This window comes from Pleurodeles waltl, chromosome 8, assembly GCF_031143425.1.
Source record: "Pleurodeles waltl isolate 20211129_DDA chromosome 8, aPleWal1.hap1.20221129, whole genome shotgun sequence".
Classification (NCBI taxonomy): domain Eukaryota; kingdom Metazoa; phylum Chordata; class Amphibia; order Caudata; family Salamandridae; genus Pleurodeles; species Pleurodeles waltl.
Window position 1 is genome coordinate 887789417 of NC_090447.1, and position 23622 is coordinate 887813038.

The window sequence follows — 23622 nt, forward strand, 5'->3', positions numbered from 1 at the left end:
GCTTGCCTTCCCAGTTTGCGACAGTACCCCTGTGCACCAAGTCATCTCCAGCTCCTTGGGCTTCTATGCACTTCTTCCAAGAATCCTTTATGCACAGTCTAGCACAAGTCACCAGCACTCCATCCTACGACGCACAACTCGATGAGTTGTTCACCGGGAGCGTGCAAACTTCTTTTGTTGTGCTGCACCAACCGCACTTTGCATCTTCTTTATCCCATGTCCGTGGGTGCTGCCTGGTCTTCTGTGGGCTCTCTCCAGTGTTGGGGGCCCCCTCTGCCTCCTCAGTCTGAGTTGAGGCCCCCAGGTCCCTCCTAGGTCCAGGCAGCGCCATTTTGACGAAACCGCAACCTTGCTTGAACCAAGGCTTGTTGGACGAATATAGCGATACCAACAGCCTGCATCCAACATCTTGACATGGGACATCTCCTGCACAATGCAGGAACCCACAGCCATCTTGTTTGTTGCTCTTCTGCAGACTTCTAACCAGAGAATCCACTTTTGCACGATCTTCTAGATTGGCAGGGCCTCATGTCGTTCCTGGAATCTTCTGCGACTTCTGGACTTGGTGTCCTCTCTTCACAGGTCTTCAGGTCTAGGAATCCACCATTTGTTGATTGCAGTCCTGCTTGGTTCTTGCAATTCCTCTTATCACACCTTGTAGAGTGTCCTGAGGCAACTTGCAGTACTTTACTCCTACTTTCCGTGGCTCAGAGTTCGTTCCTAGAACAAACCTCCTAGTGTAGCTGGTAGTGGGAAGGGGTCACACACAGGTAGGGCACCCTTCATACTTAGAGGCCAGGTAACTAGAGTTACTCAAGTTAGGGAAAGATCTGCCTCTACTAATTCCCATGTCACTTCTGTCTCAGAGGTGTTACACACATCCAACCCTGAGGACCAGTCCCTAGATAGGGAACTCAGAAAGCTGAGGTTGGAAGAGGCCATACGGAGGTTACAACAGCAACAGTTGGCCTTAGACAGAGAATCCCTGGCTGTGGAAAGGGAAAGGCAGGGGTTGGGGTTAGTTCCCCATGGTGGCAGCAGCAGTAGTTTCAGGAACTCCAGTGTTAGAGAACATACATTTGATTCCAGAGATCTACACAATGTTCTCCCCCCTTACAAAGATGGGAATGGTATTTATAAGTGGTTTGCTGCACTTGAGAGGGACTGTAAAGTTCAGAGGGTCCCTCAAGCATAGTGGGCTGCTATCCTGTCATTGTCTTTCACTGGCAAGGGGCGAGACAGACTCCTTAATGTCAGGGAGGATAAATAAGACAATTACCATGTTCTGAAAAGTGCACTTTTGGATGGATTAGGCTTAACCACTGAACAATATAGAATCAAGTTCACAGAAACCAGAAAATAGTCTTCACAGGATTGGATAGACTTTGTAAACTGTTCAGTGAAGGCCTTAGAAGGTTGGTTAAATGGCAGTAAGATGACTGACTATGAAAGCTTATGTAATCTGATTTTGAGAGAGCACATACTTAACAACTGTATATCTTATTTATTGCACCAATATCTTGTGGACTCAGATCTGACCTCTCCCCAAGACTTGGGAAAGAAGGCAGACAAATGGGTCAGAACAAGGGTGAGCAGGAAAGCTCATATAGGGAGTGACAAGGACAGCAAAAAAAAAGATGGTGAAAAATCTCAGGACAAGCATGGGGATAAAAATAAGCACAAAGATCCTTCTTCAGGTCCAAAGCACTCCACTGGGGGTGGGGATAAATCATCTTCCTCTTCTTCTCACTCTACACACAATAAAACACCCTGGTGCTCTGTGTGCAGAGGTAAAGGCCATTGGCCAGGGGATAAATCCTGCCCAGGTAAAGCCCCTGAGCCTACCACCACTAATACATCAAGCTCTAGTGCCCCTAGCAGTAGTGATAATAGTGGTGGGACTACTAGCAATAATCAAGCAAAGGGTGTAGTTGGTTTCACTTTTGGGTCCATCATAGAAACTGGGGTAGACAGACCCAAGGCAGTTTCTGCAAACACCTAGTGGCATTGGCCTTGCAACCTTGGCTGCTTGTCCCCTTAACAGGGACAAGTACAAGTAGTCAATTTAAAAAAATGGTGTTGAGGCCCAGGCCTACAGGTGCCAGTATCCCTTTGGTGACTGAAAACTTGGTGTCACCTGCACAACACCTTCTTGGGCAGAAGTACCAGGTTACTGATGTCAACAACTTCTCTCAGTCTCTCCCCTTACCAGTAGTTCAACTTGGTTGGGGTGGAGTTACTGGCCCAAAGAAGGTTGTGGTATTACCTAGCTTACCTGTAGATTGTCTCTTAGGGAATGATTTAGGCCTCAGGTTGGGCTGAGGTAGAGGTTAGGACCCATGCATCCATGCTGGGTATCCCTAAGAATAGCTTCCTCTCATTGCAGGTGAAATGAAAAAGCAAAGGAGAGAAACAGGCATGAAATCCCAGGATCCCTTTCCACCAACAGGTAAAAAGAGTATCAAAGTATCCCATCCCCACCCTACCACTAAGGATGCCATACTTGTAGTGGGGGAAACTTCTTCTGTGGTGGAACTTGTACCAAATGAGCCCTCAGCTACCACAGCTGGACTCTCAGAGGTAAAAGTACCTCTATTTGGAACCATTAAACCAGAAGTGCAAATTGTACTGTTTGAGTAAATTTGGAGCAACCCTCCAGCCCTCCCAGAGAAACTGTAGTACAGCAGCCCTGCACTACCTCTGAACACTTAGGACAGCAGCCCTGTCCTAGTGTGGAGCTTATAGGACAGCAACGCTACCCTCCTCAAACTCAAGAGAAACAGCAACCCTGTTCTCTCTTACAGCCATATGGACAAACCTTTTGTCCAGCTATGGCTTTATTGAGACAGCATCCCTGTCTGGCATTCTCTCCATATGACATAGGCCCAGTGGACCCATCCCACTGCCTAACTTTAAAACTTATAAATAGAAACTCTGAGGATTTACACTCACACTGTTGGTTAGGTAAACATCTCTAGTGTATATATTGTGTATAGTACTTACCTCCAGAAGGAGTATTGTCTCTAAGATATTTTTGGCCTTGTGTCACTAAAATAAAAGTACCTTTTTTTGGTAACACTGAGTATTGTCTTGTATTGTGTATAAGTACTGTGTAACTAGAGTGGTATTGCAGGAGCTTTGCATGTCACCTAGTTCAGCCTGAGCTGCTCTGCTACAGCCACATCTAGACAGACTAAACTGCTAGAACACTGCCTACCTTTTCACTAATAAGGGATATCTGGACCTGGTATAAGGTGTAAGTACCTTAGGTACCCACTACAAAAAAGGCCAGCCTCCTACAACCACCCCCTTGGGTAGTCTGGGAAAAAACAACCACCCATGGACACCTCAACTTCTCTGTTGCTGCCACCATCTCTCTGTTCAATTCCTGCCGATGTTTTCTTCTCTGAGGCAAACTTCTCTGCCTCCAAAGCTATGAGGGCTTCCTGGGCCCCAAGTTCCCTTTCCCTGAGGCCCAGTTCTGTTTCTTCTTGGTCTGTCGCCATAGACCCTCCCCTCCTACTAGCTCTGGTTGGGGCCCTAGCTGCTGAGATCACAGGGAGGCAATCATCCTCCTGGAGGTTGGAGAGGACATCTTCCCTCTCCTTTCCTACCTCTGAAGCTTCCTCTGTCTCTTTGTGTGCAACCCAGGCTTCAAGGGACTTAACCATCACAGCCTTCCTAAGGTGGTTAGTAGCAGGTAAACCCCTCTTTCTACACAACACCCTAAGCTCAGCTGCAGTAAAGGTGGGTAGCCAGATCAAGCTCCATGGTCTCCATTAAGTTTTGTGTCACTTAAAAAAAAACCTTTGGCACCAATTGGTCAGAACAATTTAGAAAAATAAAAAATTAAGTAATTAAAAAAATGAGTCAAAATTTGAAAAATCAGAAAATACTTTTGCTCTGGGTCAATTTAGAGGATTTTTAACTTATTTCAATCAAAACTGTAATGTGATATTAAACACAAGTCCTGGATCCCACCACTGCGCACCAAAAATGCTGGAAAATGGATTATTGGTAAGGCCAGGTGAGTACCTACACTTAGCAATAGGCCACTAACCTCCACTTAAGTCCGGTTAGGTCTCAATAAATTAAGCCCAGCTAAATTCTTGGTAGCTTGGCAACAAGTGACAAGGCTTAACTTAGGAGACATATTTGTAAAGCATTTAAAAGTCACAAAACAGTAAATAACTAAAACACAATAAAAATCTAACACCAGTTTATAAAAATAGAGTATATCTTTATCTTTAAAATGACACAAAATTAATAAAATCGGATAAGGGTAACCAGAGATATGAATTTTTAAAGAATTAATGCTTTTTAGCGCCTAGAGACGAATATCGGCAATCTGGTCATCTGGGGCAAAGTCAAAGTTTGAGGCCAACCACGATGGAGCCCTACTTGGCTACAGGTTGCAGGAGGCCTCAGTCAAAAGTTTGCCTAAGGACTTAGTCATTTTTTTGAGGTGATAATCCTTTGACCGGGGCAAACCTGAACCTTGATCTGACGTCCCTGGAGCCCTCTTCGGATACACTGCCTGGGAGGTCCCGGTCAACTTCTTACGTTCAGACTTAGTCACTTTTTCAGAGATTTTCTTTATGGGACGAACCTGCAAGTCAGACTGGGTTGCGGTTGAGGCAAGCCGGCTAGAGTTGCTGCTGCGGGTCGGTCCTTTTATGGAGCTTTTTTCCAAAAGTTCTCCAAACTTCTGGATCTTCTTCCAGATGTTCCTTTGCGGTTCTTTTGAGGTCCACATCTCACCCTAAGGTTCCAGAAGCTCTGAGATGCTCCTTGAGGGTGTGGAATACAACTCCCAGAATGCACCTGGCACAAACTGGACAGTGGTCAGCTGGTCAGTTTCTTCAAGAGTTGGTGGAGGGGACTCTGGTTAGCAAGGTTCACCTGTAGCACATAGGGAGTCACTTTTGAAACAGTTGAAGCCAGGCAAAGTCTTTCTTGTGGTGGAGCCCAAGTGTGCAGCTGGTGCAGTCCTCCAGAGTGCAGTGTCCAGGTGCAGGTCAGGGTTCCAGCAGGGCAGTCCTTCTTCTTCTGTAGTTCTTCCTTGTTGGAATCAGGTAGGGATCTGAGGTAGGAGTGCAGGTCTGCCAGTTTTATCCTTGCTCCTGGGTGAAAAACAGGAGGGTCCTGGTTCTCCAATCAGGTGCAGGGTCCTTCCCTCTGTGATGACCACTTCATGGAAAGAGTGGCAAAAATCAATCCAAGGGAGCAACATTTCTCAAACATCCATCATGGCTGAAAGTGATTGCTGGAGGTTACATCTGGCTGAGCCCAACCACTTGTGTGGCTAAAACTCTTAAAAACACCCTTCTCCTGCCTTCTCCTAATCTAATTAGGGGGGCACCTAAGTGTCTGTATTTGCAGGATGTGAGGGAGGTGCTGGGTTGCTCCAAATGTCCTTCCCTGCCTTTGAAGACCAGTTTGTCAGCCCTTCCCCCTTCCTGGCTTTGCATCTGCTGAGGGAAGATCTCAACACACAGGCACATTCCTTTGTGTTGAGCCAGGCCACTTCATACCTCATCAATGCAGCCTGGGCAGGCTGCCAGAGGCTGGCCAATCAGAGCAAAGCAGCATAACACTGCAGGGCTGAAGTTGGCAACTGTTCAGGTAAAGTTGAAAACTCTTTACCTGAACAAGTTATATGAAATCCAACAACTGGAAGTTGTGGGATTTATTATAACAATTAATTTGATACCAAACTTGATGTATCTGTTACTTAAGGGTACTTTTAAATTAAAATAAAGTCTCCCCATTCCAGCCTATGGAGGCCATTCACTACAATGAGGGAAAACGAATTTGGCTGTTTTACCCCTCCAGGGCTCATAAAACTATTTTTTATAAGGTCCCTGCTTTTAGTTACATGGCACCCAGCCCTAGGGGCACATAGGGCATACCTTAGGGGTAACTTATATGTACAAATAAGGTAGTTAAAGACTTTGGAACTCATTTTAATTCCAAAGTCGAATTTGCATGTAACTTTACTTTAAAAGCAGCCAGCAAGGCAGGCCTGCCTTTAAAATGACACTGGGCACCTCAGAAGTGCACCTGTCGCATAGGCTCTCATTATTCTAATGAGACTACTGGATTTTGAGTGGCAGAATCGCCCGCGGTGTGGGAGACTGAGTCCAACCCTCTATGGGTGACACCTGTCGCTCCAATCCGGGCTTTGCTCCGGCTAACTAGCAGTGTATCATCTTTACCAAAAGATAGTGATGACTAGGCAGCCGAGCGCATGTCATACTAGGTTTCTCAGGGAAGTCATGGTCACTCAGGTTGCATCCGGTTCTCCCATCTACTATTCAGTTTCATATATGAATGACAAACAGAGGCAGTATATGTTTCAAAAATGAGTTTAATAAAACAACTGCATCTTAGATAGCAAAGCGTGAGCTGCAATAACCAGGACGACACAACATGACAGTATTAAAAAAATGATGAGGTGGTAATTGAGCACAGCATGTTAAGCTCTAATTCGGCCTTTCAGGTTCCCCTGGGAAGACATCAACCCCCATACCTGAGCAAAAGCCTGTGGTCTGCGTTAGCATCTTTAGCAAAGCATTCAGCAATCAGCATACAGTCGTGGTTCCCTGGCTGGAATCTCCCTCTAACGTGTAAGGGACAAGGAAGTGTTTATATAATAACACAGTTGATGTTCAGGGAAAATGTCCCTACGTAAGGATGTGTATTTTCTACGAATGTTGGAGACTAAACTTCTACCACGTTCACCAGCAATGTACCGAGTTGCAGCCTTGAATGAAGCACAGAGTGATCAAGAATGTCTTGTTTGAGAACAGTGCTGGCTTAGGCAAAAACAGTTAAATAGATGAAAATAAAACGAGACCGTAAAAATGGTTATTGTAAGAATAATAAAGCGAAGCTGAATAAAATATATCTAGGTTAAAGTGCACAGCGGCCTAGTGTGTTAAAATAACGTGCATGGAACTATAACTAAAATGGCTACACAACACACCTATGGGGCACCACCTATGCTGGGGTCCCTAAACCTACATGCCCTACCATATACTAGGGACTTCTAGGTACGTTGACTTAGCCAATTATAATTAGCCTAATTTGCATACTCATTTTACACAGAGCACAGGCCCTAGGATTGGTTAGCAGTACCCAGGGCACCATCAGAGTCAGGAAAACACCAGCAAAATGTGAAAAATGGAGGCAAAAAATCAGGGGGCCTCTGCAATCAGCCTTGTTTACCACATTAATTATATATATTTTGTAGGACAATCTGCTTTTATCTCATTGTTTTTGTATTTTAATCACAGATTCTTTCTAAGAAGACATAGTTGCGTGAGCTGCACTTTTTGTCAGCCTTTTGTACGCAATGCACTCTGTGCTTTGCTGAAGTCAGTCATGTACGGTACATGATATACTAACACGTATTACCACTCCAGGGACTCAGGAGTTAGTCCCCATTTACTAGCCACATCAGTAAGTCAAGCCTGTTGTTAGAACTCTGTATGGGTTCTTGTATAAACAAATTATAGCCCTAAGGGAGGCAGAGAGTATTTCTGTCATGGCCAATCTTGGGATGCACATCATTCCATAGACAGCTTCACTGATCCTGATGCTGACTTTTTAGCTCCTCCAAGAGGATTGCCATTTGGACAACATTCAGGTATGGGGTGGGGACAAGCAGAGGGGTTACCACCACTATGCTCTCAGACCTAGACCTAGACATAGGGTGTAGGAAGGAATCTCTAGACTCTCTAGAATCATACAACATGGTTGGGTTGTTTATCTCCTTTACACTGGTTGTAATGATGATTACTGTACTATATTTTATCTGCCTTATTATCACAGCTCATGCTTTTTATACTAGGATGTAATTGCTTTAATAAATACATTGAAATCCAGTTTGCATCTCATGTTCGACCTTAGCATGTGTGAGTCTCCCAGGTACTGGGCGAAAGGGATGTGATCTGTTCCCCTTGACTTCTCTGAGGAGTCAGTGTTTCAGATATGGGTTGCCACAAATCACCTTTTCTTTCTACGGTTGGGCGGGCAGTGTGGGCTAGCCAGGAGTTAGGCCGACTGTTTCCAAAGTGCTGTGGAGTGGACTCAGGGGTCATTATGACCCCAGTGACGAGTGTTAATGTGGCAGTAGTACCGCCAACAGGCTGGCGGTAAATACTGCCACATTATGAGAATGGCGTGTTGGCTGCTTTCGCCACTCATACCGCCATGGTGGTATCAGCTGCCGGGCCAGAGAGATCAATCTCCTGCCCAGCGGCTGGCACAGTACTGCCAGCAACATTATTAGCCTGCCTACCACCATGGTTTTTGTTGCGTTAGCAACACCACAAAAACCATGGCGGTAGGCCCTACCGGTGACAGGGAATTCCTTCCCTGTCACCGGTAGGTGGCTCCCCACCCCCCCCACACACCTGACACCCCCTGCCCCCTCCATCCAAAGCCCCCCCACCCCCATACACAAACTAACCTCCCCCACCCCGACATCCAAATACATCCCCCACCCGGAATACAAACACACCCCCACCCCTACCCCATCCGATCATCACACACACCCTCCCACCCCCTCCGATCATCACACACACACACCCCCATACACACACGCACCTGCAGACACGCACCTTGCATATACCCAATCACTCACACTGGCATACATGCATTCATACACGCATACTTCTAGATATGCTCGCACACATTCTTACGCAATCACTCACATGCATACAGCCACACAAACAACATAACACACACAGGCGCATTCACACACTCACTTACTCATTCATGCACACACTCAGACACACACACAACATACCCCCCCGCTTCCCCTCCCCTGTCAAAAGCCTGACTTACCTTTGTCGAGGAGCTCTTCCGGGAGGGAAGGGGCGCTACTACCGTCAGCAACACCCACCAGCAGAACACCGCCAGGCCGTATCACAGGTCATGATATGTCTGGCAGCGTTCAACTGGCTTGGTGGTGCTGGTGGTAGCAGCACCACCTTACTACCGTTCGTGACCATGAACACTGACGGATTTCCACCCTTCTTGTGGCGGAGTCCAGCAGTGCTCATAATCTGGGGGACGGATGGTAGCCGAGGTGGCGGTATTTTGGTGGCCATCACCGTGGTGGTAGGCAGTTTTTACTGCAAATGTCGTAATGACCACCTCAGTCTCCCACACTTGGTTGTGCTGATGCCCTAAACTTGCAGTGCTATTACCATAATAGGAACCACACAACAGTGCCAGTTGTACTGCATGTTCGATCTGACAACCTTCGGTCTTCCCCCAATTCTCCTATTTTCTGAATTTCTTTTTTGTTTGCCTTGGGAGTATGTGCACTCTACCACTGCTAACCAGTGCTAAAGTGTGGGTGCTCCTTCCCTAAAACATGATACAATTGGCTTACATCTTATTTAATATACTTATAATTCCCTTGTATATGGTATTACATATACCCAGGGCCTCAGACCTATATATTAAATGCTACTACTTAATCTGTAGCACTCATTATGCTACATACTTTAGTAGCTCTTTAAAACATGTCTCAGTCCTGCAATGCAGCCTGTTATGCAGTTTAAAAACTGCCATTTGACATGGCAAAACAAACCTTTTGCCAGGCTTAAATCTTTATTAAATATACCTGTAAATCACCCCTAGGTTAGGCTCCAAAAGGTCAAAGGGCAGGGTGTATTAAATTTACAAAGTAGCAAATGTGTTTTTCATTTTTACATGCCCTGTTACAGAAAAACTAAATTCATTTTTTGCTACTGTAATGCCTATCTCTCCCATGGGATAACATTGGGTTACTTTATCACTTTTGATACCTGCTAACTGTAGATTGGGAGCAGGTAAAAATATCATTTTTGGACTCAAATGAATTGCAATTTAAAAATTATCCTTAATGATAAAGTCAGGTTGTAAGTAACAGTTCTGAAAATACCACTTTTAGAAAGTTTACTTTTTTGCTTAACTATTTGGTGCCTACTGCCACTGTCCTGGGTCATCTGACTATGAATAGCAGAGCTGTTAGGCTTTGTGTATTCCTCCCAGACTGGAGACAATGTGGGACTAGGTGTTGGCAGGATGGGCCATCCTGCATGTATAGTTAAAGTTGGAGCTGTTTTCTGCCACACTTACATTTCAAAGGGCTTGCCTCCAGCTCACACAAAGGTCCCTGACACTAGTATTGTGTTACCCTAGACTTCTTGGAGTGTTGGCAGGGAGAGGGAAGAACTTTACAGAACCAGATGTGAGGGAATCCAGACTGTCTCCACCCTTCAAAGGTTGGCACCAAATATAAATATGGGACCCCTCATAACAACTCTTCTGTACACACCTGGACATGCAGACATTACAAATGAAGGACTGTCTTGTCTCAAAGAGGATGGCTGTGCAGCTTGATGCCTGCCTTTTCCCCAGATGTCTGCCCGGTGCTACCAGAGGACTCCACTGCAAATTGAGCCCTGCCTTGTTCCCCAGACTACTGTCCTCCTAGTTGAGGTCTGCCCTGGTCTTTGAGAAGGAAGACTGAATTTGCTCCCTTCATTCCAGGCTAATCTGAGTGACTCCAATGGTCAGTTGGATGACCTCCTGATCTGAGCTACAGGAGCATAACAAGCTCCAGAGGCTTCCCTGTAACTGCTCAGCTGACCTGCTGCAACTGCACCTACCTGGACTTGCAACATGACCTGTGTGAGCTCTGCGGTCTTCTACTAGAATTAGTTCCTGACCTCCAAGAGGTGCCTCCCAGGTCCTAGACCCTTGGAGGGCATCAGAGTGCACTTCTATACAAGAAAAGGTGAAATCGTGATGTTTAAGGCTCTTTCCAACTGTGAATGGGACTGTTCACTATGAGACTTTGCTGCCAATGACGACTGACAACACGTAGGTCCAGTGAACCTGACTCTTCACACTATACCAACCGTCAGCAACAACCTTCAAACAAAGATCTGCACTTCACTGCACAGCAACGAAAGCCTCTGGTGACTGCCAATGCCAATCTCCCACAATGTCTGTCTGCAACATCAGACCAGATCATTGCACTACAGCAAAGCCCGTTTGTGACACCAGGCATGTTCTTAGCAAAACAGCAATGACCATGCGTGGTGCTCTCTTTGCTCCTCATAGCCATCTCCACGTGAATAGAACTCTTTGTGCCAGACTTTGAGACAATACATTTTTGAGCTGGACTAAGGTGGTCCCTGTATCTAAACATGTTTCACCACGATCAGCCTGAACTTGTGACTTTCCCTTGCTTTAGCATGACCAGATGACCGTTATTTGAGCTTTCTCCTTTTGGGGGCTATATCTCCCTATAAATTTAAAATTGAATATCTTTGGTTCTACTAATTGGATTTTTGTCATCCTGGTATCATTTCATTTATTAAAGTGTACTTTATTTTAAAGTCCTGCAAAGTAAAAGACTGAAAACCTACCTGTGATATAAAGACTTCTGATGTAATGACCCAGGTACAATGACTCCCAATGTAACGACTGCGAAGTCCTGCAATATACCCTTTTAACATGTCTTGGTATATTTTACTGTAGTACAGAGTGTTTGTGAGTATCTGTGTGCCCTACATTTTTAAACATAAAAATAGATGTTAGAATATTTCCTACTACCATCTTTAAATTTTCATCGTTTTATCTACCCATTGCAGCTGTTTCAGGAGATAACGAAAAGGTTCTGATAATTAATTTTCTGTAAACGTTTGTCTTCGTTTAGATTTAGTTCTAAATTCAATAACTTGCCGAATTTCTTGAAAAAACGTCATAAAGCGAAGGTATTTAGTCTTGGCTTTGCCTCACGATGGTTTATATTGCAACGTTGTATTAGGTGGGTGCACCTAGTCCCTTTAATTATTTTAGTATTTGGTTGTGTATTTTAGAAACGCTTGATTTGTAATCAATCAATACGATTAATTGTATTAACGAGAAGTCAAATGTTCAGCACATGCTGACAATATTATGCATTGTTAATCGTTACATTTTTAATAATCTCTATAATATTTAAATGCATCTTTATTCTAAGCTACTGGACGTGACAGATATTTCTATCGGAGGAAACATATTTACAGTGAAAATTGTTTTTTTAATTTCAAAAGTAATTTTGCACTCGTAGGATACTTACTTGCATAGTAGTGTGTCTCCAACAGATTATGGACAATCACTAGGTATCTGTTTATCCTATCATTCAACGTTTGCTTTTGTTGTTGTGCGGAGCCAACCCGGAAGCTATGGCACTTATATGTAGATTTTTGAAATACACTGAGGCCTAAGGTAAAGGTATTAGTTAAATAAATTTGTCAAAAGCATAAAGAATTTATTAAAATAGTAGGTACTAAGAAAGTGCTATCAATGACAATATTACCGCTTTTTTAGAGCAAACATCCTGCAGGGTAATCGTAAGGAACACTGCAATCTTTATTTTAAATCAATTTTAACAGCTTTAATACAACATTTTTAAGTAATTATATCATCAATTAATCTCTCTTGCTGGGTTATGGCGACTGATGACAGTACCCACCATAATAAAACACTAAACCTGATAAATTAACAATTCCATTGCAGCCATGGTTGGGCTTCAATTTGATTGTACTGTGCCCAACCATATTTCACTCATTCATTTTATAAAATTTAATTTATTTCTTGAATATGTACAACTTTATTTGCTGTCTATGTTGTGCTGACAGGGTGTTGATATAGCAAGATATTATTACAAGAGGGCATCACTCCAGTGATTATGGAATTATATGTCTCTCTCACATTTCTACATTTATCCTAACCTGCAGAACCTACAAACCACCAAGGGGCATATTTATGAGAGACTTGCACCATATCTTTGAGGACATGCAAAGCCACTTTCCGTAACTTTGAATGGCCTCATAGATCTGAAATAAGACAAAGCAGAGCAAGTTACTGCGTAGCCTTACTCTGCACCTGAGGCACTCCATGGGCTTTGTGGTGAGTTTTCCCACACAATTCCCATGGATTTTGATGCTGCCCCAGATTTAATTAACCATGTAGACCCGGGGAAGCACCAAGATGTTACACCTCCCCAGAGCAGGCGTAACAAGGAGAAATGTTTTTATTTCTCCTCGTTTTTTTCCTCTTTCCATGTGTACTGCATTCTGCAGCACACATAGAAAAAGGAAAATGACTTTCAGGATTGGTTTTATGCAGGAAGGTGTTCCTTCCTGCACAAAAACAATCCTGCATACAAAAGAGACACCTTTGCACCATGGTGCATTTAGTGCCTGCATTGGCGTTAAGCAGCCAATTGTGTGACAGCGCAAGGAGAAAGCACAGGAAAATGCACGGTATTGCATAAGTATGGTGGATTTGTGCCCTTTCACATTGGCATACAGCAGCACAGAAAGAAGACTTGCAGTGCTCCCCTATGCCAATTCCCCACTGGTGGCTCCTCCGCTATGGCAGAGGAGCATCACATCCCCCCACCCCTCAACCACCAGCACCTGCAAAATGTTAAAAATAAAACAATAATAAACTATGTTTATTATTGTTTTATTTTTTAAGGGGAGGGGCCATGGGAGTGACGAGCACTGAGGGAAGTGGTGTGCACTCCGCTAAGTGCGCATATGTGTTTGGTCACCTACATCAGGACGACCAAACACACATGCACGCTGAGCTGTGTTGCCGGGTTGGAAGGAGCAAGCACAGGCTCCCAGTCTGCCTGGGAATTCCAAGTCAGGGTGCTCTGGCCAATCCTAACACTGCTTTCAGGCTGCCAGTAGCCTGAGAGCAGCACTAGGATTGGCTGCAGAGCAGGCATGGAGCCTGTGCCTGCAGTGGGGACAGAAGGACCGTGCGGCTGGGGGGAGTCAGGTAGTTTTTTTATTTTTTTATTTAATTTTTCTGTTTGTTTTGTAGTCATTTGGCATCACGCCAACCCCCCTGCCCCTTTTCCGCACCACAAGCCGCAACTGCAATACCCCAGACATAAGCTCCTACATTTTCAATGACTTGGATACCCAAAAGATGCCCTCAAATCATCTGGGACAAATAAGAGTCTTAGAAGTGTGAAAAATCTAATCTTGTTAAACAAGAAATACAGAACCCAAGCAGCTATGAATCATTGCTTCTCTGACATAGGCTCAGTGCCCTTAATTCTTTTCCACTAAATCTAAAATACTAAGAATAATTACTTAAGTTCCTCAAAAATCTGAAAAGTTTCTTTGGTGTGACTTCAGACCTGCTACCAATGCCTTCCCTCCAGTTGTATGCTGAATTTATCTCTTCTTTTTCTTCCTTTCAATTTCTCCTATCCCTTCATTTCTTCTTCTCCATCTACCACCTCAGCCTCTTTTGAATTCGCCATTTGTCCCATTTTTACTGTTCCTCACTAGAATTTCTAATACAGCAGCTTTTAACTAGAATTGCCCTGAGACTATCTACTAGTTTCTTCTGGTTCCCAAAACCTTTTCTCGCCTCTCACCCTCTTTTTATTCCACTCTATCTCCCCTGCGCCTCCCTTACTTCTTACTGAGCTCACCTTGCCATTGTTTTACCATCCCTTCTCCTTCCCAAGGTGCTCTCTGATGAGGTACAGCTAAATAACCTTTCAACAACGTTTGCTTTTTATCATAACATTCTTCTACTATACAATGATGGCAGGCATTTTGTTTTTTAAATCTCCAATTCGCTGAATCCTTCTGGTGGAATGGCTTATAAGGATTGAAAAATAAATACACTCAAAATACAGGGAGTGCAGAATTATTAGGCAAATGAGTATTTTGACCACATCATCCTCTTTATGCATGTTGTCTTACTCCAAGCTGTATAGGCTCGAAAGCCTACTACCAATTAAGCATATTAGGTGATGTGCATCTCTGTAATGAGAAGGGGTGTGGTCTAATGACATCACCACCCTATATCAGGTGTGCATAATTATTAGGCAACTTCCTTTCCTTTGGCAAAATGGGTCAAAAGAAGGACTTGACAGGCTCAGAAAAGTCCAAAATAGTGAGATATCTTGCAGAGGGATGCAGCACTCTTAAAATTGCAAAGCTTCTGAAGCGTGATCATCGAACAATCAAGCGTTTCATTCAAAATAGTCAACAGGGTCGCAAGAAGCGTGTGGAAAAACCAAGGCGCAAAATAACTGCCCATGAACTGAGAAAAGTCAAGCGTGCAGCTGCCACGATGCCACTTGCCACCAGTTTGGCCATATTTCAGAGCTGCAACATCACTGGAGTGCCCAAAAGCACAAGGTGTGCAATACTCAGAGACTTGGCCAAGGTAAGAAAGGCTGAAAGACGACCACCACTGAACAAGACACACAAGCTGAAACGTCAAGACTGGGCCAAGAAATATCTCAAGACTGATTTTCTAAGGTTTTATGGACTGATGAAATGAGAGTGAGTCTTGATGGGCCAGATGGATGGGCCCGTGGCTGGATTGGTAAAGGGCAGAGAGCTCCAGTCCGACTCAGACACCAACAAGGTGGAGGTGGAGTACTGGTTTGGGCTGGTATCATCAAAGATGAGCTTGTGGGGCCTTTTCGGGTTGAGGATGGAGTCAAGCTCAACTCCCAGTCCTACTGCCAGTTCCTGGTAGACACCTTCTTCAAGCAGTGGTACAGGAAGAAGTCTGCATCCTTCAAGAAAAACATGATTTTCATGCAGGACAATGCTCCATCACACGCGTCCAAGTACTCCACAGCGTGGCTGGCAAGAAAGGGTATAAAAGAAGGAAATCTAATGACATGGCCTCCTTGTTCACCTGATCTGAACCCCATTGAGAACCTGTGGTCCATCATCAAATGTGAGATTTACAAGGAGGGAAAACAGTACACCTCTCTGAACAGTGTCTGGGAGGCTGTGGTTGCTGCTGCACGCAATGTTGATGGTGAACAGATCAAAACACTGACAGAATCCATGGATGGCAGGCTTTTGAGTGTCCTTGCAAAGAAAGGTGGCTATATTGGTCACTGATTTGTTTTTGTTTTGTTTTTGAATGTCAGACATGTATATTTGTGAATGTTGAGATGTTATATTGGTTTCACTGGTAATAATAAATAATTGAAATGGGTATATATTTGTTTTTTGTTAAGTTGCCTAATAATTATGCACAGTAATAGTCACCTGCACACACAGATATCCCCCTAACATAGCTAAAACTAAAAACAAACTAAAAACTACTTCCAAAAATATTCAGCTTTGATATTAATGAGTTTTTTGGGTTCATTGAGAACATGGTTGTTGTTCAATAATAAAATGAATCCTCAAAAATACAACTTGCCTAATAATTCTGCACTCCCTGTAATTATTTAAATGAACGCATGCATAAATAAATAAAGTATATAAATATAAAGCTGCAACTGTTTTTCTGTTAAGCCGGAGTCTAGTTTTGCATTTTTCAATGATTACGCGGTGGTATTTACTCATGTCTAAAACCTTTGCATATTTACCCTTGAATTATTAAATATAGAAGTCTGACAGTAAATGTTTCGTCCACTCTTAGAAATGAAAACAATATTAATCTGGTTGTTTGAGAGTGGCATTTGAAGTTTTTTTTTTAGAAATGCGGTTTCATTGGAATAGCTGCTCTTTAGATGTTAATATTGGAGACGCAACATGTCAGATAACTCTTGATATCTGTCCGACTAAAATCAAACATTGTTTGTGTGGCATTTGCAACAACAGATCCCTCACTACCCCTGTCTGGACTGCACTACGAGAGAGAACAGTGTGCAATTTCATGGAGAAAAGCTTAGTGTAGTCTTTCAAGTGCCACTCTGCTTTGAAATATCATTCAGAGAACAAGATTCAATTAAAAAAAAAGTCAACTTTTGATTTTTCGCTATGTTGAACATGAAATTCACATTACACGAAATAACAGTTGCATTTACCAGCTGGCATAAATACAGGGAAGAAAGGATATTTACGGGAATATGCAGCATTGCTTGGCTAGTATAGGACGTGCAGTTGACATTCCGAAATTTAAGGGTCACAAGTTCCGATGACGGAAAGGCAGACTCTGCCTTTCATCCTTCCAAGGTCTGCATATTAACCTCTAATATTTATAGTTATTGGAAGCAGCAGGAGTGTTTAAAAAGCACTAGATAAAGAAACGTTATTATTAAACAGGAAGCTTTAGCAAAGGAAACAGCTGCAGACCGAAAGTCAAAGGTCTCACTGTACATGAATGGGACAGAGGAAGTGCCAGGACACTGCCAGATATCTTTATGCAGGATACCACTGCGGCTGCAGCAACTGCCCACCTGGCACGCACCTATACAATATGCTATTGCAAACGTTCTCTTTCAGTTTCATCCGTGATTAGAGCCCGATCCAAAATAAGGATTCTAGAGGGCACTTAATTCTCCCCAGTAACCACATTATTTCTCAAGAGCGCAGAGTTGACAAATGGAAAGTAAGGTCAGACTTCCCATGTATAACTGGGAGAGACACAGCAGCGCAAATGGCGCCCTTTATGTCTAAATATAATTCCATGCAGGATGAATTACAAGAGATCTCAGGACTCTAGCTCAAATCAACAACGAGACACCCAGCTCAGAGAAGAGCAGTAGTACAACTCTGCAGCAACGGACAAACGAACACTACTCCTGAAAGGTTGTCTTTATGAGATATGCGCATTGAAATCCTGACAAGTGATGACATTATGTCCCAGAAGTGCTTGCATTGTACTTTTTTCACACAAGGTGACACAAAATAACACAGGCCCTTAAATCATATTTAGTAAACCATGCAGAACACCTTCAGTGGCTGTGTGTGGCTTCATAAACCTGGAGTAACGCAAGGCAGTGCAAGTCGCTGCCTTGTGTTACTCTGCATTTGGAAGGTGTTCCATGTTAACCTGGGACCGCGTCAAAATGTTATTTATGCCTTCCTACCAGAGGCATAATCAAGGACAAATATGTTTACTTCTCCTTGTTATTGCCTCCTACGTGTGCTGCATTCTGCGGCACACGTATAAAGATGAAAATGCCTGAGGATGCGCAGCAAGGTGTGCTTTCCTGCACAAAAACAATCCTGGCTGTAAGGCAGGCACACGTGCACCATGGCGCAAGGGTGTACGTACGCATTGGGTCTTGGCTGCCACATGTGTGCCAGCGTAGAGAGAAAAGGAATGCGTTGTATGTTAGTAAATATGGCGCATTCCTGCTTTTTGAGTTAATGCAGCATGTTGCACCAAATGTTGGTAAATTGACCTCCAGGTGAGTTACTGACCTCCAGGTGTGGCTACTGCTGCACGACCCCATTAAGCAGGCCCTTCCAGCTCCCCTGGCACTGCTGCTAAGTGCTATATAGCACCTGCAGTACAGTGCCACTGCTGTCTCTGCCCCTGGTTATTGCCTCCTGCTGCCCTCATAAACGTAGCTTGCTTCAGGCCCCCCTGCCTTCCCTGGACTCTTCCTGCTCTCTTTTGCCCTTACTTAGGCCCCTCGGGGCCTGCCAGTTTTTTCCGACCTGCCCCTCCGGACCTATTTACTGGAGGGCTCTGTGAGACCGCACGCAGCGTGCACGCCGCTGGTGCACCGAAGGCACGCCAAGGGCAAACCCATCTGAGTCTCTCCATACCTGGACCACGTCCAGTGACAGGAACCCTGGATCTGCAACCTGGTACTGGTATTGCTCTGACTACATCAAAAACCTCAGCCAGAAGACCAGGAATCCCAACTGCAGCATTGCCTCGCTTCAATTCACCAAAGGCCCCTGTCTCCTACCACAATTACCATTTCTCCTGCAACGCTGGAACCACCTCAATCTCCGACCAGCAGTCTCCTGGCCACAAACTTTAACTTCACTGCGTGCTACTGAATGTCCAATCCCTCTGCAAGCATGCCATAGAAATCTGGGACACCACCACCACCCTCGCACCGACGTAATGTTCATCACTGAAACCTGGCTCACCGCCGCATCTGCACCAGACAGCGCCACCGCTACACCCTCTGGATATAAGATGATCCACCACGGCCGCCATAACAGACACAGCAGAGACATCGTCATCATTTACAAGGGCGCCCTCTACTGCACCACAACGACACAGCACCGATCATGGAACACCTCAACTTCCAGATCAAACCTGACTCAAAAACCACCATCAGAGGAACCCTCGCCTACAGACCCCCTGTCTCCTGCCACAGCTTCTGCAGCTCCATCCTGGACTTCAATGCCCCCCTGGCAATAAATTCCAACCACTACATGTTCCTGGGGGACCTGAACGTCCACATAGATGACCCAGATGTCGTCAACTCTGTTTCATTCCTCGAAAACATGAGCATTATCGGCCTCTCTATGCTAGTCACTGCCCTCACAGACAGAGGAGAGCACAGACTGGACCCGATTTTCTCCACCAGCAACAGAACCATGTTCTCCACACCAGCAAGGTAATATGGACCACAACATCGTCCACTTCACCACTGAGGGATTGCCTGAAACCCTGATCAGACTCCCCTCCCCTGCTGCAACTGGAGCAAAGTCACTGAAATGCCCTGGATCGCCACCCTCAAAGAAGAGAGACCCATCCCCATGGATGCCCTTGAATGCCATGTTCAAAACTTCTCCAACTGGATCCCCGCAGTAGCCAACACCATCACCCCCTGAAGAGCACAACCAGCAGCAAGCTCATCAAGCAAGCCAAATGGTTCACCACAGAAATTCTGACCCTTAAACGTCACTGCAGGAAACTAGAGAGACACTAGCACTCTAACAAGAGCCCCACCAAACTTGCCCGTTTCAGGTCCACCCTCAACAGATACCACCACCGACTCAGGGGGACTAGGAAAGAAGCACTCACCACCCACATTAAGGCAAGCACCAACCATGCCGGAGAACTCTTCGGCATTGTCAGAGAATTCTCCTGACCCTCTGCCACAGAGAACATGATCCACCCCTCCCAAGCCCTCTGCAACATGCTATCCAACTACTTTCACCTCAAGACCACCGACATACAGCAACTTTGACCCCCAGTCCACTGACCTCGACCACCCCATGCCCCAACCCACCTCTCCCCCCACCAGATCACTAAATGGAAACAGCTATCTACCGAAGACACCATTTCCATGATGGCCTTTATCCACTCCGGATCCCCTTCAGACCACTGCCTGCACTGCTTCTACAACCTAGGAAGAGAAGTAACCAGAGCTTCCCTCAAATAACTTCTTAACACCCCCAGCTCCTTAGCCACAGTCCCCAGCGCCTCGGAGCACGCCGAGGTCAAGCCCCTCCTGAAGAAACCCTCAGCTGACTCCAACAAGCTCAAAAACTACTGCCCCATTTCGTTCCTCCCCTTCCCTGCCGAAGTCTTGGAGAAGGCTATCAACAGCCATCTCACGGACTACCTCAAAGACTACAACATGCTCGACCCAATCTGGCTTCCTGGCCCAATCACAGTACTAAGACTGCCTTGATCGCAGCAACCAACAGCATCAGTCACCTCCTCAGCCTAATGGAACAGCGGCCCTCATCCTCTTCAACGTATCGGCAGCCTTTGACACCTTATCCCACCACAATCACATCTCCAGACTACATAACACTGACACCCAAGACAACACACTAAACTGGATCTCCTTCCTCTCCGGCCAAACACAGATCATCCTCCTCCCTCCCTTTGCCTCTGTACCCAAAGACATAATCTGTGCTGTCCTCCAGGACTCCTCCCTCATCAAAGCCTACATGACTCTACTGGTAGACATTGCATACACCCATAGGTTCAACATCGTCTCCTACACCGACAAGACCCAGCTCGTCCTATCCCTCACAGATGACACTGCCACCACACAAACCAACTTCCAAAACACCATCACCAACATCACTACTTTGATGAGGACTAACTTCCTCAAGCTTCTTTGGGGATGAGCTCTCCCTCTGGGACGACAAGTGGTGCCCCGCCACCATTGGTCCCCTACCCATACCCACTGACCATACATGCAACCTCAGATTATCCCGGATACCCAAATGACCACGAAGCAACATATCAACACGTCTCATCTGCCTGCTTCCACATCCTCTGCATGCTCCACAAGATCTTCTGATGGATACCCATCTCTACCAGGAAAACAGTCATCCAGTCCCTCATCACCAGATAAATCGACTACGGCAATGTGCTCTATGCCGGAACCACAGAACAACTCATGAACCGCCTCCAGACCATCCAGAACATGGCAGCAAGACTCGTCCTCAACCTCCCTAGAAGAACTAGCATCACTCCACACCTCAGGGCCCTTCATTGGCTCCCAGTCCGGCAAAGATGCCTCTTCAACCTCCTCATGCACACATGCAAGGCTCTCCACACCTACATTAAGAACCGCCTCACATTTCACCGATCAACCGGAGAACTCTGCTCAGCCTCCCTCGCCAAGGCCCATGTCCCCTGCATCCGTCACAAACTCTTCGGAGGTTGCTCCTTTTCCGACCTTGCCACCAGGTCCTGGAACGACCTCTCCATCCACCTGCGCACCTCCCCTTCTCTGAAGGATTTCAGAAAGCAGATCAAGACTTGGCTCTTTGACTACCATCGCCAGTCAGACGAGGCCCGCAGCATCCTTCCAGCACCTGGAGACCCCCCTGGGGGACAAGCTTGCGCTATACTAGAGCCTCATTGATTTAAGTTAGAGTGTGCACTTACCACCAAAAGCATGGCAATAATGGTGTGGAAATACAACCACCTCTGAGGTTTTTTAAAAAAGGTTATAGAGGTATGTGGCAAAATCAAAAAAAAAATTAAAACGGAAGAGGGTAGCAAGATGGTGAGAGTTGGGTATGACTACAAAATAAGTGAAAGGACAGTGTATGAAAGATGAATTCCTGGAGAGTGGTTTGGAGGTGGATCTGATTACAAGAGCATGATCTCGTAGAGCAGAAGTGACCAGCCATGAAAATTCACACTTTGCACATGTGCACATGTTCTTGATCATCTCACTACGCTAGTCCACTGGAGCTCCAGAGTTTTTTGGCACACTGGCATTTTTCTGTTCTCACATCATTGGCTTGTTATTTGTCTGGGAATTGTGAGCCAACAAAGAAGGATCTTTGCCCCACTGCCTTGTCTCCATCATTGCCATAGGTCTTCAGACTGATGATGATGGGGAAACTGTATTAGTTGCCATGAGGCCTAGAGAACAATGCCTTATGCTGGATAAAGATGTTTGAAGGTGAGGATGGACTGCCAACAGTTTATATTCATTTGAGGACTGTCCACTGGGACCCTTTGAGACTAATGATTTTACAGGGCCAGGCTTTTTAGCTGAAGTTCTGTGTCTAGTTTCCACTTTGGACACTTGCATCATTCTACAGTGTCATTTTCCTTTATTTCAGGAGCAAGCTGGTTGCAATGGAAGAATGTTGAGGAGCAGAGGACTTCAGTGTGGTGCTGCAAGAAAGACCATGGAGGTATTAATATTATACATGGCGGGCATGCTGAGATGCCTGCTATGAATATCTGAATATTTACTAATAGAAACCCATGGGCACTGGGAATTACTCAAATATCCACACTGCTTTGAATGTATGGCATGCAGGGGGATCCCAGGTGTTCTCAAACAACAGTGATCCTAAGGCCCATTGGTAGTTCTAAAGATTACTTTTCCTGCTTCCAGGAAGCATGCCAAAGGAAGAGCCGGTGGGCCTAGAACAGAGATTATGGTCCCATAACCATGATCCATGAAATAGAGGGAATTGTGATGAGTGGGAATTCATATTCAGTGGGAGTGTGGGTTTTGTCAGATCTGTGCTGCTTAGAACAAAATCGAGACACTGCTGTGATGTAGTGATGATTCATAGTTTGCAAATATGACAACCACCTTATGGAATAATGGAAGATTGTAATTCTCCTGCCAAAAATCTGATACTATCTATCGAGGACCAAAGAGCTGTTTGCAGCTTTTGGAGGCTGGTTACTAGTAGAGGTAAGTACACTCCTACCACTAGCAACAATGCTCCCAAGCCAATGTTAGATCCAGCCAAGGTCTCAACATATTTGTCCCTTGTTCAACCCCTGGTAGCTTGGCAACAAGAAGACAGGCTTAATTTAAGAGACAGGAATGTAAAACATATAAATACACCAACACAGTAAATGAGTAAGACACAACACACAATACAAATCCCACATCAATTTATACAATTAGTAAATATTTTTATCTGTTAATTGACACCAAAACGACAAAATCCATTATAGGAAATAAGAGTTATGAATTTTGAACAATTAAATCAAAAAATTTGCTTTCTAGTGCTTGGAAATCAATAGCTGCAACTGGGGAATCCGGTCGTGCTTGACCAGAACAAAGTCAAAGTTTGAGGCCATCAGCGATGGGGTCCTGCTCAGATACACTAAGCGGGAAGCCTCAATCAAAAATTTTCCTTCACACTTAGAAACGTTTCTGGAGCTTTTCTCTCTCAACGTCATGTGGTCCTCCTCAGCAAGCTGATTTTGATGCAACATTGTCAGACTGCTTTTTTGAGAGGTCCTGGTCAAATCCTGGAAGTCTGGAGCTCCGGAGCTTTCAGTGGAACAAACCTGAAATGCTGGCCGTGTCACAGTTGAGGGTAGTTGGCTTGACTCACAACGGCGAGTTGATCCACTTTCGGAGATTTTTCTAAAAGTTGCTCCAAACCTCTAATTTTCTGAAAATTGTTCCTG